Raw genomic sequence first — 15,859 nt, 5'->3', positions numbered from 1 at the left:
ACTTTGCGGGCAGACCGCTCAGTGACTGTAGATAGATAGAGTGTCAGTGAAACGTATCCTGAGTTCCTGTTCAACATGATCTGTGTTTCACTGATCTCTCTTAACGACACGCATGGGTGCCCGTGCGTGCGTGTGTGCTTGTATATGTGTATTTGTCTGCTGAGAGTATTGTTTCTATTTAGTCTTGACCAAAAGCGACCATGCACGAGGATTTCCTCCTTATTCAAGGAGGAGGATGAGGCATTATGTAAGGCTTTTCCTCTGATCAATAATGCTGATCAGCAGTGGAAACTGCAGAAGAATGGGGGTGGGGGGGTGGGGTGTTAATAGGAATCCTGGAGTTTACGCTGCAGATTACTTAATCCAAAGGGAGACGTCTCACCAGCAGATGTTTAGACATCTGTTAGGTTGATCGTTTTAGGCCGGAGGATTGTCAGTGTGATACGGCTGAAGTTAAGAGATTTGTCGTGAAAGTATTAAACACATGGCTGATTTATTGTGGCAGCCTGATACAAGCTTAGAATAAGAATTTTAAATTCCTTGACCGACTAAAGCATTGGGCCAACTGTAACCGTTACTCAAATGTAAAAGAGCTCTTTAACAACCATGAAACAGCCTCCCAATAAAACTGCAGCAGAGTCGCTCACTGGCCAGCAGCACAACACATGTTTGTTGCGGACACCTCCATGGGTAATAAGGGCGTGAATCTATAGAATCAGCCCTATGCCCCGACATAGCTATTATTCTGCTGTGTCAGAATGAGTTGCAAAACAGTAATTCTTAAGCATGTTCCCCTCTTTCTATGGAAACAGGAAACATTTCATAATGTTTACTTCAACAAAGTTTAATAATAATCATGTCAAAGGCCCATGGTTGCTTCCTCTTTGAACTGTGATCATGACAACAGGTAAAAAAAAAAAAGGTTGATTGACCCACTGGAGCACAGGCATGATCTGAGCATGTGCATTAACCCTTGCAGCTCTCCAGCTCCTTATCAGTTGACCACTCATAAATCACAGCCATAAGCCTCAGCGATTCCTGCCCTTGAGGCGCAAATTAATGCCCCCTCTGTTGTAGAACTCAAGGGACTGAATGTGACGACACTGGCAATAAATGACAGGCATGATGTGAAAAGACTGTGCAGTATGTCAAGTAAGAAAAATGAGGAGTGTGTGAGGATGACTAACAAAAGATGACTTTTGAGTCATTATGTGTCAGTCTTGTGTGTCATTCCACAATGTGTAATTCTTCAGGTTTTATCATTAGTGTCTTTGTTAAGACATCCAGTACAACAGATGTAGCTTTGATCCCCTCGGCCCCAATGCTTTATCTGTGTGTGCATGTGTTTCTGTGTGTGTCCATATCAGTGTGTGATAATACGGTAGTTGCATTTATCTTTGCACCCTCCCTTGAAGGTGAACATGTTTATTGGGCACTTTATCCAGAGCTGAAACCACGGTTGTATCTGAACATTTAGCACAGTACACACACAAACACACACACACACACACACACACACACACACACACACACACACACACACACACACACACACACACACGCAGGAACAATGCTTACATGGATCATAAAAGAATGGCCTAGAAACAATAATATAAACTCTTCAGTATCACACTCTCTCACACACACACATACATAGCCACACACAGTAGTAAAAGATGACTAAACACTGTTATTAGGCAAATAGAGGGGTTGGTTTGAACAGGATGACAGAGAGCAAAGAACATGAACATTCCCCTATGAAACAATAACTGTCTGTCCTGACACTGGCCTCAAACTGCCACCTGAGCTGTATTTACATATACGGTGTTTGACAGTAATTTGTTGTTGTGTTGGCACAGACATTTCAGTCGCAAAAGTAGGTTTCAGTATTTCACAGATAAGAAGGAAACTAAGCATGTGTTACCCACTTGTATCTGTGGCTGTAGACCTATATGTGTATCCCCATACCAAATCACAATGTTATTAAACATGCTTTTGTCCCCATTGTACTAAGATCCGTGGCCTCACTATTTTATTGCCTGATAACTACAACTTACTTCATTCAGCCTCATGCAGGCATTTATTTCCTGACATGTGACTGGTCGTGTACATTAGATTAATGTGTTTGTTATTCAGTGATGACCTTACAGTGACTGACAGTATCCCCTTTGTGTTGCCTTCCCATGCACTCCCCTCAGGAATCAGAATTCCAGGAAACAGCGTCTGACAGGTCGGACTGTAGAGAGACAGAGGATGGAGGGTTATCAGGTACGGAAAACAACACGAGCTTCCTCTTCTTTCCTATCCTCTCCCTCCTTCACCTCCAGCCTGTGTTGCTGGGCACATATTTTGAAAATGGAAAATGTTCTGGCTCAGGTTGTCATCTGCTGATGGAAAAACAACTTTGATTTTTATGTGGAGAGCGAAATATTTTTGAAAAGAAATGACTCTGCGTGTGAGGAAATGATCAGGGTCACACAGTTGTGCCCTCAGTGTGTCAAAGAGTCATTATGAAAGAATTTTTGTTGTATAACCTGTCTGCTTATGAGTGATTAGGGAGACTTCTATTTGTCTATCTGTAGTAAATACTGATCTGGAGGAGAGGACACACATTGTGTGCGTTTGACTTTGTGTGTGTGTGTGTGTGTGTGTGTGTGTGTGTGTGTTCCCTCACCTTGCCAGGATGTCTGGGAGAAGGTTGTTGAGTGCTGGCGGTTACCTTGGCGATGAGTCTTGGGGCAAAGCATTGGGAGGGGTGGAGGGCTTACAAATGGGTAAAAGGATGGACTTGAGTGGCTGATTAATAATGTGATTGAGTGTGTACATTGTGTGTGTAATAGTGTGTGCCAGCAGACCTGCAAGACAGAGCATGTAACAAAGCCTTGGCATGCACAAACCAAGGCTGCCTTATCTACAGTCAATCTCTCTAACCCCCTCTGATAACATTACAAAGAATGGATTTTGGAGGTGGGGGCTGGGAGATAAAAACAAACCCCAAAATAATGCAGTGCAGTGCAAAAACAACATACACTACAGCCTCGGATGTTATAATATAATTGAATCTGGCACAACATTTTGAAAGTTTTACTTTTACAAAGGTGGCATTTATTGAATTTGGTTACATAATATTGTACGGTGTTCACTACCTGTATATCACACCGAATGATTTTCATGAGGTATATATTGTATTTAAGGTAATGGCAGGAGGCTCTCCTCTCTTGTATGGAAAGTGGAACAACAGGCAGAATAGGTTAACCCACCCAGAGTGCTATCATTAATGCTTTACTAACCCAGTCGAGTGTTTTAGATGCTTTTAAAGGATTATTTAGCACAAGCACATGTACTCTCACACACACACACACACACACACACACACACACACACACACACACACACATAGAAAAAGAAACAAGAGAACATTGTCTACATGTGGTTCTCTAAGAGTTATCATATCAACACAATGAACACTGTAAGTCTTACAACACAAGTCTCTTTATTGCAGTGGGAGAAATTTAAACAATACAGCCACACTTTTGTAGCCCCCTCCAAGAAGGATAAAATGGGAGAGATTATGATGCACCAGGGGGTAATGTAAGTACAGAACCTTCTCTGTCTCTGTCTCCCTAACACACAATTGTCACACTGACCTTGATTTCCTCCGGTCATGGTGTGTGCGTGCTGTTGGAAGGGCCTTCCTGTTCTCTGCGTTGGAAATCCCGCTTATTCAGCTTATTCACACAAACATGCGAACAGACAGACAGACAGACAGAAGAGTGGACGGACAGAAGGAGGGACAGATACATGTATCTCTATGATGTTGTGTCCCCTGTTTACCCTGGCCTGTTCACCTCCCACATTTGACCTGAATTCTTTTCTTTTCTGTTTTTGTCCTACACCATTGATGATTAACTGGTATGCTATTCAAGGATCTATATAACCTATCAGCTCATGTCAGTACTGTGAAGACATATTTGAGTTTGTTTGCACTGCATGTGTGCACATTCCCAAGTATAAAACAGCTTTTCATGCCTATGTTTAGAAATTGTTCAGGGAGGAATGAATTACTTCTTCTGTGTATCTATGGAAAGAAAGTAAGTCTTCCTGATAGTTTGAACATATGTGTAGTGAATCAATTCTTAAGAGTCCAGCAAAGATATATATACCAGACACACGTTAACACATTGTGTCTGTGGTCTTTGTGATAAAACAGACTTGAAAGTTGTGGGCACTTTTCTTAAACAAAAGTGTGGATATTTCACCTCTTACTGTACTGTGACTGAGCCATCTGCTCTCATTCCTGTTGGCAGTCATTAAGCTAAGTGGAGAGGCTCTGTACAGTAACGCTCAATAAATCTGGGTGGCTTGAGCAGTAATAACAGCCTCAGCGACAACTTCCGAGAGCTGCAGTTAAATTACTGTATCTTGATCTTTTTGCATGTGCTCCCATGCATGACATTCAAACACATGCAAACATGAACACATGCGTAGGCATGCAAATGCAGGAAATTGCATGCAACCTGTAATTTGCTCATCTGCCATGCTTGAATGAATCATTTTTCATGCGAATAGAAAGAATTTGTGGTCATATTCACCTTACATGGCTGCTAGCAGACGGATAAGAGGAAAATAATGAATACTAAGTAAGAATGAAAGTAGTGACAAAAACCTTTCCAGTGTCATCTCTACCACAGAGAGGCAACCTTGGAAAAAAAGAGTTAATGTTTTATGAAAATGAAATAGGAATTATTGTTGCTCCAGACTTGCACTTTATGTTGCTGTTATATTTATGACAAGGGAAACATCTGGGCTGGTGTTAAAGAGATGGATCAATAAATTCAGGAATTAAAACAAATAGTGAATGTTAAAATATCAATAATAGAGATATTGCAAAAGCTTGATGATAAAAATGAGATGGAGAGTTTGAGTGGCTAATGAAGCTTGAGAACAGGACATCATTTCACAAGTGTGCTGAGAGGCTGACGTAGTACTGATCTCACAAATGTCATCCAGCCAGGCACCGTGGTGCATGTGTATGTGTTTGGATGTGTGTGAGTGTCTGTGCCTCTGTGCAGAGAGGGACACTGTGGTGTGAGTCATCCAGCAGTGATTGAATTAGCTGAACTTTGGCTGAACACTCACAGGGAAAAGAGGGGAAAGGCAGAGAAAGCTGAATGCCTTACATTACCCCAAGAACTGCTTAACACATCACAGAGAAAGACAGGCTGACAGTGAGAGTGTCGTCCATATTTTGTTTTTTAAAAATCACCCGGCGTCATTAAAGCTACACAAACAGCCTGCACGTACCCTCTTTGTTATGAACATATGGACAATTCATGAGTCTTCACAAAGACTTACGGTGACCTAATTGGCAATTTCTTCTAAAACTCATGTCATAAATGTGGAATTATTGCTTCAGTGTACAGTTTTATCTTGTGGTTTCTCCACCAGTACACTGAGGTTATGAGCCCTAAACTGTTGCTGGGTCAGACATGAGGGAGAAAACAGAGTGGAAAGAATGCATTAAGTCTGTTTGGGACGAGTAAGAGAGAGAGAAGGAAATGGTGGCTTAGTGTTAAAAAACACAGACTGACAGTTTCAACAAGTATCTCGAATTTAATCAAGGGCTCTTGAACATACACTGCTTCAGCGTAGGGTGGGTGTACTGCTGGTGTAAAACCCCAGTTATTCAGAAGTAGGTCATGCACGTGGAGAGTGGTGTTTATGTACACTACAATTATGTGCAATTATTTACCAACTCCCCCTTTTCTATACTGGTGTGCTCACAACAAAGCAGTGAAGAAATTACGTTGCTCTTGTGCATTTCTAAAATCTATTTGTTATTCATTTTGTGATATTTTTCTTTATCATAGAGCAACAAAAAAGCGCACATCCTTATCTCACATTTACGTCTTACTCAGAAAAGAATAGTCTTCAATTTTTTTTCTAGAAGAAATTCACTATTATGAGTTTTAAGACCTGCCCACACAGGAAAGTCTCTGTCTCACCCTTGTTTTCAGATAACTGGTATATCCTGTTTAAAGTGGAGGCCCTTGGAGGCCTGACTAAGAAAAAACAAGGGGCCTCACACACAAAACTACATACACACATGCGTGTGCACACACACAAGAACGGTGGGAAACCCTGGGAGGATAACAGAAACATCTGTCCCAGAAATTAGACTTATACCAGCAGTGTGAGATAGTGAGGAGGAGGAAATAATAAGGCTGTTCAGTTCCAGGCAGTGACATCCAGTGAAGAAACCCCCATATACACACAAGAAGTGGTAACAAGATGATCTTCAGTGGCCAAACTCCACATCAGCCAGCACAATTATGTGTACAGGACTATGGACTGTATGTATATGTGTCCTCATAGGTCAGTCATGGGACATCTTGACATTTAGAGCTGGCATCACATTGCATACGGGCAAAATAAAACTTGTTGGTTATCGGGTCAAGAGCACACAGTGGTTGCGATGGAATTTTGTGTCTTTTCTACTGAGAAAGGGGTTTTCACTTCTGCAAACCACTATTTGGGGCGTGACTCAGCAATGAAACTGTTCCCCTAATTCTTTTCATCTCAGTTGTGGTTTGAAAGAAGAAGCATGTAACTTCCCCCAAACCACCTGAAATGGAAACTACTGGTAGATGCAATATCTCTGCCGATAACAAGCGAAGTTGCTTTACAAAAATAGGCCTGTTGCCATAGCAGTGAGGAAGTACTTTCTTCCTATAGTGGTTAAAATTTATAACTAGCATGACCTGAGTTTTAATCGTAATGGCTGTAATGTTATTTAAACTTTTAAGTTAACTTTTAAGTTCTAGGTTTAAAGAATAGCCCCGCATTATGGGAAATACACTCATTAGCTTCCTTGACAAGACTTCGTTTTAGAGGGGGTTATGTGCTGGACTATTTCTTTGCTGGGACTCTTCCTGGAGTCTCCATTGACTGCCTGGCAATTGTACCTGGCTAAGAAAGAGGCAACCCATAATCTCCCATTAAACAGCACATTGTTTTTTACACTTACACTCTCTTACTCTTAAACTTTTGTACAGATTAAACAGGAACAAGAACATGATACAATAGTGGGCTTTAGATGTGCAGGTAGGAGGATCTTGTTACCTTTGAAGTTAGCTGTTTCTCTTTGTTTCCAGTATTTATGCTAAGCTAAGCTAACCAGCTGCTGGCTCTAGCTACAAATTTAGTATACAGATATGAGAGTAATATCAAGCTCCTCCTTTAACTCTCAGCAAGAAAGAGAATAAATGTATCCCAGAATGTCAATATATTCCTTTAAAGGAGCTATTTGTAAGTTTTACTATTGCTACATAGCCGATGTTAGCATTAACAGCTGTTTACTTACCAGTCTAGAAGAAACGTTCAGCATCAAACTTCATCCCTTTATTCACCAAGAGCTGTCTCCAGTGGTGGAAAGCAACGCCAATGTTAACCCTTGTCCTGATCACAGCTTTTCTTCTATTGAAGTTAGCATGCTAACCAGATAGCCCCCAGGCCATCTCGTCATTTTCCGATACTGACATACTGTAGCCTCCAATCAGCCCTGAAGATGTAGCGTTGTTCAAAGGCTTATTATAACCTCTCCTATTATAAAGACGACAATGGCCGAAGCTCTTGTCAAGGGACAATCAACACCACCATAATTGGTAGGCCAACGATTGGTAAGCAACCAAGTTACAAATAGTTACAAAGTTACAAAACTTACAGATAGCAACTTTTAGCAATAGATATAAAATATATGTGAAATAGTATGGTTATAGCGATAGTTGCCGCATAAATGTTTGTTTTCTCATCACAACCACATACATGCGCGCACACACATACACACACAGAAACACACACACACTCACTCTGTACACATCTGTTTCCTGCATGGTGGGAGCTCTGACTGTGGGGGTCTCTGGAGGGAGTGTCCTCCCTGTCAGAGGAGACCCTCTGTCATGACTCATCCTATTGTTCAGCTCAACACTCTTAGTCACCCCTCTCCTAAATTATGAGAAGGTCCTTAGGAATGTTTTACTTCTCTGACGCCCCCACCTCCCACATGTTTAGATTTCAAACCAGACCCTTGGGCTGTTTCGTACTTTTTTTTTCATTTCCAGTAAGCCTGCTCTGCAGTTGTGCAGCAACTCAGATCTTTATCCAACAGAGATCAAACCCAATGAGATGTAGTCAAGAAGGATATATGAAATAAGCAAAGCAGCATAAACCAACTGAACACTATGAAACTAGGGGTTTCAGTGAGCTGATTTAACAGAAGGGTGGTGGATAAGCAGATCCACTGACCCTTCATCCATAAGCAGATTACTCTTTATCACAGAATGCTCAGGATATTCAGTCTGCGACAACAACAGGCAGCAGACTGATCTGTTATAGTCAAAGTGACGAATGATCAAATTATCTGTCTGCAAACTTTGCCTTCAAGTTTTTAAAGTAAAAAAAATGACAATTTTTGCAGGACATCAGTCACCAGTCATTAAAAACTTCTTATGCTGTGGAGCCAAGAGTTAAACCCACATATATTAAACCCAGCTCGTTTGAATCCACTGTCTGCGAGCTGTTTGGTCCCACTCCAACCATCATTGCTACTGTCTACTGTCACTTTTGTATTGTTTTTATTTTTATATTTCATTTTTATTGTTGTTAATTAATTCTTAATATGTTTTTAATCTCAATTTGTGTAACTGTGTACGGTGTCCTTGAGTGCCAAGAAAGGCGCCTTTAAATAAAATGTATTATTATTTTTTTTTTTTTTTTTTTTATTCTAGAGGAGTTTCCAAAGATATCACATATATCAGGCTGAGTTTTATAGAAATGTGTATAAAAAATAGGACAGCATATCACTCCTTTTTGCTCTGGTTTGGTTTCCACTAACTTGTACATTGGGTTTATTTTTGGTCGACAGCAGCTGCAGCTGGAAACAAGGTTCATGAGAGCAAGTTGCAGGCCATAAAACCAGACAAGCTGAAGGAAACTACAGCTCCTGCAGAGCTGAGGGCAACTGCATTAGTTAGGTGACAATTCTTTGTATATCTGTCACTACTAAAGACTCTTTTCACTTTACACATAGATCAGTCATTTGATAAATTTTCATGCTGCTTTAAGAGAAAGAGAAAAACTATATGTTATGGCTTTATATTATGGTTTTAAAAAGTAAATTTTAAAGTAGAATTTAGTTATTACAGCTATAAGGCATAACACTGAAATTCTATTGCCTATAATTATTTTAAAAATTCTAAAAAATATAATTGGCAAACTAATGTATTTTGAGGCTCAGTTGGCCTATATGTCCTATTATAGAAATTATAGAAAACTTATGATAACTTACCTTATCACAGGTTATAACAATTTTCAGTAAGAGTTTTATGACACATTTTTTAAATCTTGTGTTCACTTGAGCGCGCGTGTGTTTGTGCTCGCTCTCCATCCACGCCCCGCCCTGAGCTCTGGGAGTCCCTACTCATATACTTCAATGAGCAGATGAAGAAAGAGGCGGAGGGGGAGGAGCCCTACGCCGACGTCACTCCATCCCTCCCACCCAGCTTAAATTTACATTTTCTATGGGTCCTGACTGAGTGTGTATGTGTGTGTGTGTGTGTGTGTGCTTGAGCTATTGAACAGTTTCCAAAAGCAGAGAGTCGCGCAGACACACCTCAACCCCGAGAAGTGATCCGGAGACGCTCCAATGCGGACTGAGGCACTTTGTCATTTTAAAAATTGAACAAGTTGAGTTGGGGAAGTCGCGTCGGGGTCGACTTTGAGGTAGGTGTGTGTGTGTATTTGTAGTCTGGAGCTCGTGGAGGTTGTTTCACGAGCGCACTAACAAAAGCGGCACGTTTTAACCTGTCTGTCTGCCCCTGTCTGCAGAAGCAGTGGGTTTTGGGTTCAGAAGCTGGAAAGTAGCGAGGAAAAGAAAAGACCGAGGTGGGAGAGAGAGAGAATGAGATTGCAAAACACAAACTCTTGCTTCATTGTCTCCTTTTGTTGTAGCGCATGACTGTAGCCGACGGGACAGTGACGAACAAACACGTTGAGGTTGTTGTACAGCATGTACAGACTACTGTTACATTTACTTTGGAGCGGACTCCTGTTTTCATGGGCAGTTTACACTTCGCACTTTATGAGAAAAGCAGTAGAATTAAATCTCAGTTTGTTATTCCTACTCTCTGTGGTGTTTAGAGAAGATTTTTGGGAGTTAACATGTTATGTTCACATATGATATTACACTTGGCAATATCTTGGCACAAATCTTCTTAAACAGAATCACTCTTGTTCTAAAGCTGTCACAAAATGACATTTGGCTTTACAATCTGTACAACGCAAGACTTGCTTGTTTTTCTGATTTGTCACCATAGCCATCAAGTAGTCAAGTACCTTGAAATTAGGCCTGTTTGTGAGACGAACAACACAAGAATAGACCATATGTTATGGGTGAGCTGTATTCATCATTTTCGGGTAAGGCTGTGTGTGTAATAGCTCAGGAATGACTAAAGCCCTCTGTGTCACAGCACATGGCTTCAGTCAGAGCTGACACACTGGCCTGTGCTGTCATCAGGGCACACACACACCAACTGTCATGTGAAGAGGTGTGTGGTATTTTGAGATCTTGCAGGTCTGCCAGTCTCAAAAACTTGGTGTGTCTTTTTCATAGTGGCTTATACTCTCTGTCAAACTTTAACAAGATGTTAAACAAACATGGTTGAACCCAGCTCTATAGCCAGGAGGTTGGTTGAGTGTGTGTGTTTGCTGGGTGGAGGCGAAATAGCAGCCTGGCAAATACAACCGAGGAGCTTTAACATGTGAGGTAGTTTAACTCGGGGTTATCAGATGTGTTCTAACAAGAGGAGAAGTGACAAAAGCAGGTGGTATGAATGAGTATGTTATATTGTCTAGGTGCAGAGCTTTCAAGAGAGTGTGTGTGCAGGGAGGGGAAAGTTTCTTGCACATGTGTTAGTCATTTGGAGGGGAGTTTGCTAAACGATTTACATCTGTTTTCTGATCTTTGAACCCCCTCCTTCCCTCCTCTCTCTCCTGTTTCTCTTACTCGGTCTCTCTTGCTGTCTTCTGTTTCCCATAAGGGCTCATGCTGTCATTGTGTATGTGTGTGTGTGTGTGTGTGTGTGGTGGGTGTTACAACTGGAATGCTCTCTGCTCCATTATTATTGCACTCAAAGGAATTTAAATATGTGAATGAAATGTCTGAGTTTCCATTCTATAATGGTGTGTGTCCATTGTGGTTTTGATGCATTCTCAAACGTATCATTATAGAATCTGAGTCCATGTCAAGGACTCAACCTGACCTCAAGAGAATCCAGGTATGTGGGTCAGGAATGGGTGTGTGTCCAGGAGGGGTATAACTGGCAACCCACACGTGTGTTGACAGTATTATCTCCCACAGTCCTGCTGGTCTGTCTGCGGGCACAAAATCTTCATTACTCAGCAGAATGCACTGATCCTTAAGACCCGCACCGCACGAAACACAGACTCTGTATTACTAGTTCCTCACAGACATATTGTACACTTGTGGTGAAAGACTACCTTTCAGCAAATGTTTTTAAGTCTTTCCCTTGTTGTGAGCCATGTAAATAAGAGTGAGATTTCAGTGGTTTTCTGTACTGAGAATTCAGCCCTCATGGTTTTAGCGAACACATCACCACTCTGTCCAGTTCCAGCCTGTAATTGCCAATGTTGTTTTAACACGAGCAGCCATACAAGCCATATTAAAAGTGTGTAAAGAAAAGTTTTGAATTAAAATCAGTAAGTGTATAATCAAAGAATACTTAAACAAGACTCAGGGTTTCCTGGAGTATTAAAGTGGAGGTGGGCCACGTTGTCTGAAACAAAGACCACCTTTATTAAGGTCATAATTAATTAATAATAGACTTTATAGGTTGGAAGATTTGCAACAAAGTCTGATATTTTACTCATTTTTACACATTAAAATACACATTAACCCTTAGTGTCAGATTGTAAAATATCACAATTTTTGCTATACTTACACTCACATAGTAATGAAAAAGTACACTCTTATGAAATCAAATGGTTACCTTAAGCGGAAATAAAACGAATCTGTGCTTATGTTTCTGTTGTATTCTGAAAAAAATGTTTTGGACAGTTGCTTTGTCTTTATGATCTGTTTTGCCACTTTTTCACAGACACTGTGTGCATTACTGCCCCTCTCCATGCAGGCTGGATGAAATATTATGATGCAATGCAAACATAAGTGATGCAATCACAGAATCCAACAACGGCTCAAAGGGTTTGTTTACACTTTACTGTGGTTTTGTTGCCATGGTTTTAGATTATGATGTCACAATTTAGGTATTGGGTTTCCTGATAGAGAGCTGCTGCGGGGATGGATGGTGAGGTTTTGTGTGGTGAGAGAAGGAGAGCAGCTCATATGAAAGTCAGTCATGCAGAGGCTTGACTTTACTTTTGTTTCAGCAGCCTAGCAACTTGATGTTGATGATTTACTTATAAAAGAGAGATAAGATAAACATGCATACCAAAAAGATAAACAGATGCACACTAACACCTGAAGAGACTTGGCTTCTCAAAGAATCCCATTGATTTTCCTGCTGTTATGCTGGAGCTTCAATCACAATAAAGCACCATTACTGTGCTGACCACTTTGCGTAGTCTTGGAGAATGGATGACACACACACACATGCACACACACACACACATTCTAAATGCCTTCCTCCTTGCAGCTTGTTAGGTTGAAGTATAGAGAGATTGGAGGTCTGAGCTGCAGGAATTGGATTAAGCTCTTTTGTAAGTCAGTATCAAGATATATGATCCTGTCTTATTACAAACACAAACAGGAACATGCACCCTGGGAAGAACAGAGCCACTTGTTTCTGTCACAGTCTGCAGCAAACTGGGCTTTCAGAATGTATACCCGAGCTGCCTTTGGAAAGTTTCATCGGACAATGAAACCACATGATTGCCTACTGAATCCAACTAAAAATATGCATACACATAGCATATATTTTGTCTCATGTTGAGCATAAAGCATAGAATCTTATAGAACAAAGGCTCTTCATTTGGTCTGTTTTTTGACACCTGGTTACCTAATTATCTGTGTTTGTGTGTGTACGTTCAGCTTACACCCCTGTGTGTCTGTCTGGCTATAACTGTAGATTGTCTGGTTGCCCAAGGTAACAGTTGTTATTGGGGCTTTCTCTACTAGCATGTAAACAAAGGAGAACCTCCCAGATCCTCCCTGGTGTGCCCCCCAGCCAATGAGATTTGAGCTCCCAGCTGGGCTCAGCCAGTAGACAGTGAGGAGGGGCGGGACTCTGCTCCATAAGCGAGAAAACAGCAGTAAAGCACAAAGCTTTGCATCTGGAACTGGAACAGACAGCAGAGCCCATAACAAAGACTCTTCCTTTACGACTGAACAGCACTTGACACTGCTGAGCCAGACGAAACGGCTGTGGCTTTTTTTTTTTACTATATGGTTTTTACACCACCAAAGAGACAGATATTATAACTGTGTTTTAAAAGGGCGATGTGTGTGAGGCATGTGCAATATATGGGCACATGTGTACGCCTCAGTGAGGAGGAGCCATATGGAACATGCATTTGCTCTTGTCTATAATTTGTCTTCTTAGGATATGTCTGTGGAGCAAAACAGTCTATGGGTGCATGTGTTATTCATCTGTCTTAGTCCACCTGTTCTCATCAGGTCTATACATATACATTCAGGACCATGTGTCAGTGTCAGCTGTGAGAGAGTATAGACCAGCCTTTTGTTTTTGAATGACAGGTGTGACCCCAAACTGTAGCACCTCACCATTTATTCAGGACATGTGTTCAGAATTTGGTTTGAGTGAGCAGTTTCATTTTAACCTTTTTTTTTTTTTTTTTTTTTAAGAAAAAAAAGAGTGTACATTGCATGCACGCAAATGTTTCTGTCATTCAAAGATGTCTGTATGAATATAGGTCTCCAGCTGTGTGTGTGTGTGCCCCCGACATGTATATGCTGTTGCATGCCCAAAGCAATAATCACTTTGCAGGTTCATCACATTCCCAAAGCGTGACTCAAAGTGGTGTCTGTGCCTTTTCAATCCGTCCCATTCATTGTGTAATCTGCCTCACCCCGGGGCTCACAACGTGTAGCAGCAGGACTGCAAACAAGCAAATCAGTGCTGAGCACAAACTGTCAAACCAGGCGTGTTCCAGTTCAATAGGAGAGACCACAGCTAAACATGATCAGTTTGTGCTTATCCCAGAAACATCTGAGTAAAAAAGGCATCAGTTACTCTTTATTTTAACGACAGCTGGTTCATCCGATCATGTGAAGTAACCGATCTGAATACTTGCTCATACTGCAATCAACTCTTAGAAATGAAAGAAATGAGAAGTGAAGAGTTGTGAAGGTTCCTCTGTTTAAGCCTGCTACCCAAAATTACAGTGTCCGGTGAGAACTGTATGTACGTTAGAGGGAGAGAGGGACTGTAATTCAGATGTTTTTGTATGAACTATTACTCCTGACTGGCAGGCATAGTAATGAGTTTGAGTGTTTACTTTTCATCATGACAGTCCATAGAGCCGCCTTGTACTCCCTTAATGACATCAGGGTTTTACACATCCACAGACACACATACACAGTGTAGCTGAAACCTTACAGCTCATGCCTTCCTCACACGATGCACTATGTGTTTTGTTATCCTTGTGTGTGTGTTTGTGCATTTGTGCGCATCTGTGCTTTACAAACCCTAAAGCGTTGATTGTAAATTCCCATACCCTCACATCTCCCTAGTGACATAATCGTATTGTGGGAGCGGGGCGGGTGCTTTAAGAGGTCAGTACATGATGAGGCCCCAGAATTCCCCAGCTCCTCTTCTCCTTGGCTCCATACCCCCACTCCAAGGCAGGAAATACAAAACAGATCTCAACCCCCAAACTCTCCAGCTTACTTTCGTGGAACCATATTCCCCTTACTCTTTGTCTTCCTTTGTGTCTCTGTAAGATCATACCACGATTTCGTTTTGTTGAGCTGAATGCTATGAATGTTAGCTGTATTTGTAGTCTAAATATGCACTCACCCTATCATCTTCTGTACAGTGGTATTTGAGCTGTTTGAGCTCAGTCTAAACCCAGCTATTGATAGCCAGATAGCAATAACAGGAGTGGAACTTTTTGCATTGTTGAAACATGTTCGTGCTCCTGACCAGTTCATGGTGTTCATGTTTTGTCTTCTCTTATTGGCTACTTCTCTCTTCAGCATGCACTGGCAGGTCAGTTTTTCCTGAGAGGAATGTGAGTGCCATTTGCAGTACACACATTATTTTACCTACACATGCACATACAGTACTAGACTGTATGTAAGTGGGCTGTTTGTATTTTTAACTGGATGCTGATTTTGAATGTGTTTAGAGGTGCAAGTGACAGGAAAATATGTGATTCTATTGTTTGAATCTGTGCTCTGGAAGTATGTGCACATGTACGTCACTGTGCTTCACACCGTGATTTATGTGTCGTCATGGGGGAGGCTTGTGAATGAGCATGTACGTATACGTGTTCTGTCCGGGAAATGAGCTCATTGTCACTACACACACACACACACACACACACACACACACACACAGGCCAACAACTCTCTGCTTGTCTTTCACTTTTTCTGTCACTCTCACTCTTTCTCTCTGTCTCACATGCACACATACACACCCCAGCCCTCCCTCCCCCATCCCCCTCAGCTGTCAGTTAAAAGCCCATCTATCTGTGTGTTTTAATTAGGGCCTCCCCTATTTATGGCTGAATGGCCGCTTCATTAACAGAAATGCTAGGAGACGCACACCCGGATCTGTCCAGCTTATAACACACAGAAAGGGGG

At 41.4% G+C, this 15,859-nt stretch overlaps 1 protein-coding gene across 2 annotated transcripts in view; it reads left to right on the top strand.

The window, feature by feature from the left end:
* The first annotated feature begins 2,223 nt into the window (after nt 1-2,223).
* The window catches only part of fam107b (family with sequence similarity 107 member B), a 24,370-nt gene continuing 10,734 nt past the window's right edge, over nt 2,224-15,859 (top strand). The window contains exon 1 of one of the 2 annotated variants that reach the window (XM_023403969.2): nt 2,224-2,268. The gene's annotated coding sequence lies outside the window, so the exon portion shown is untranslated. Of the gene's footprint in view, nt 2,269-9,596; nt 9,781-15,859 lie in introns of those variants that run through there. The other variant, XM_023403971.2, reaches the window with a different exon arrangement.

Source organism: Seriola lalandi, unplaced genomic scaffold, assembly GCF_002814215.2.
Source record: "Seriola lalandi dorsalis isolate HSWRI2012SDOR001 ecotype SW California unplaced genomic scaffold, Sedor1 jcf7180002054188, whole genome shotgun sequence".
In the NCBI taxonomy this organism is placed as follows: Eukaryota; Metazoa; Chordata; class Actinopteri; order Carangiformes; family Carangidae; genus Seriola; species Seriola lalandi.
The sequence above is the reverse complement of the archived record's forward strand: the minus strand, read 5'-3'. Positions and strand labels throughout refer to the sequence as shown.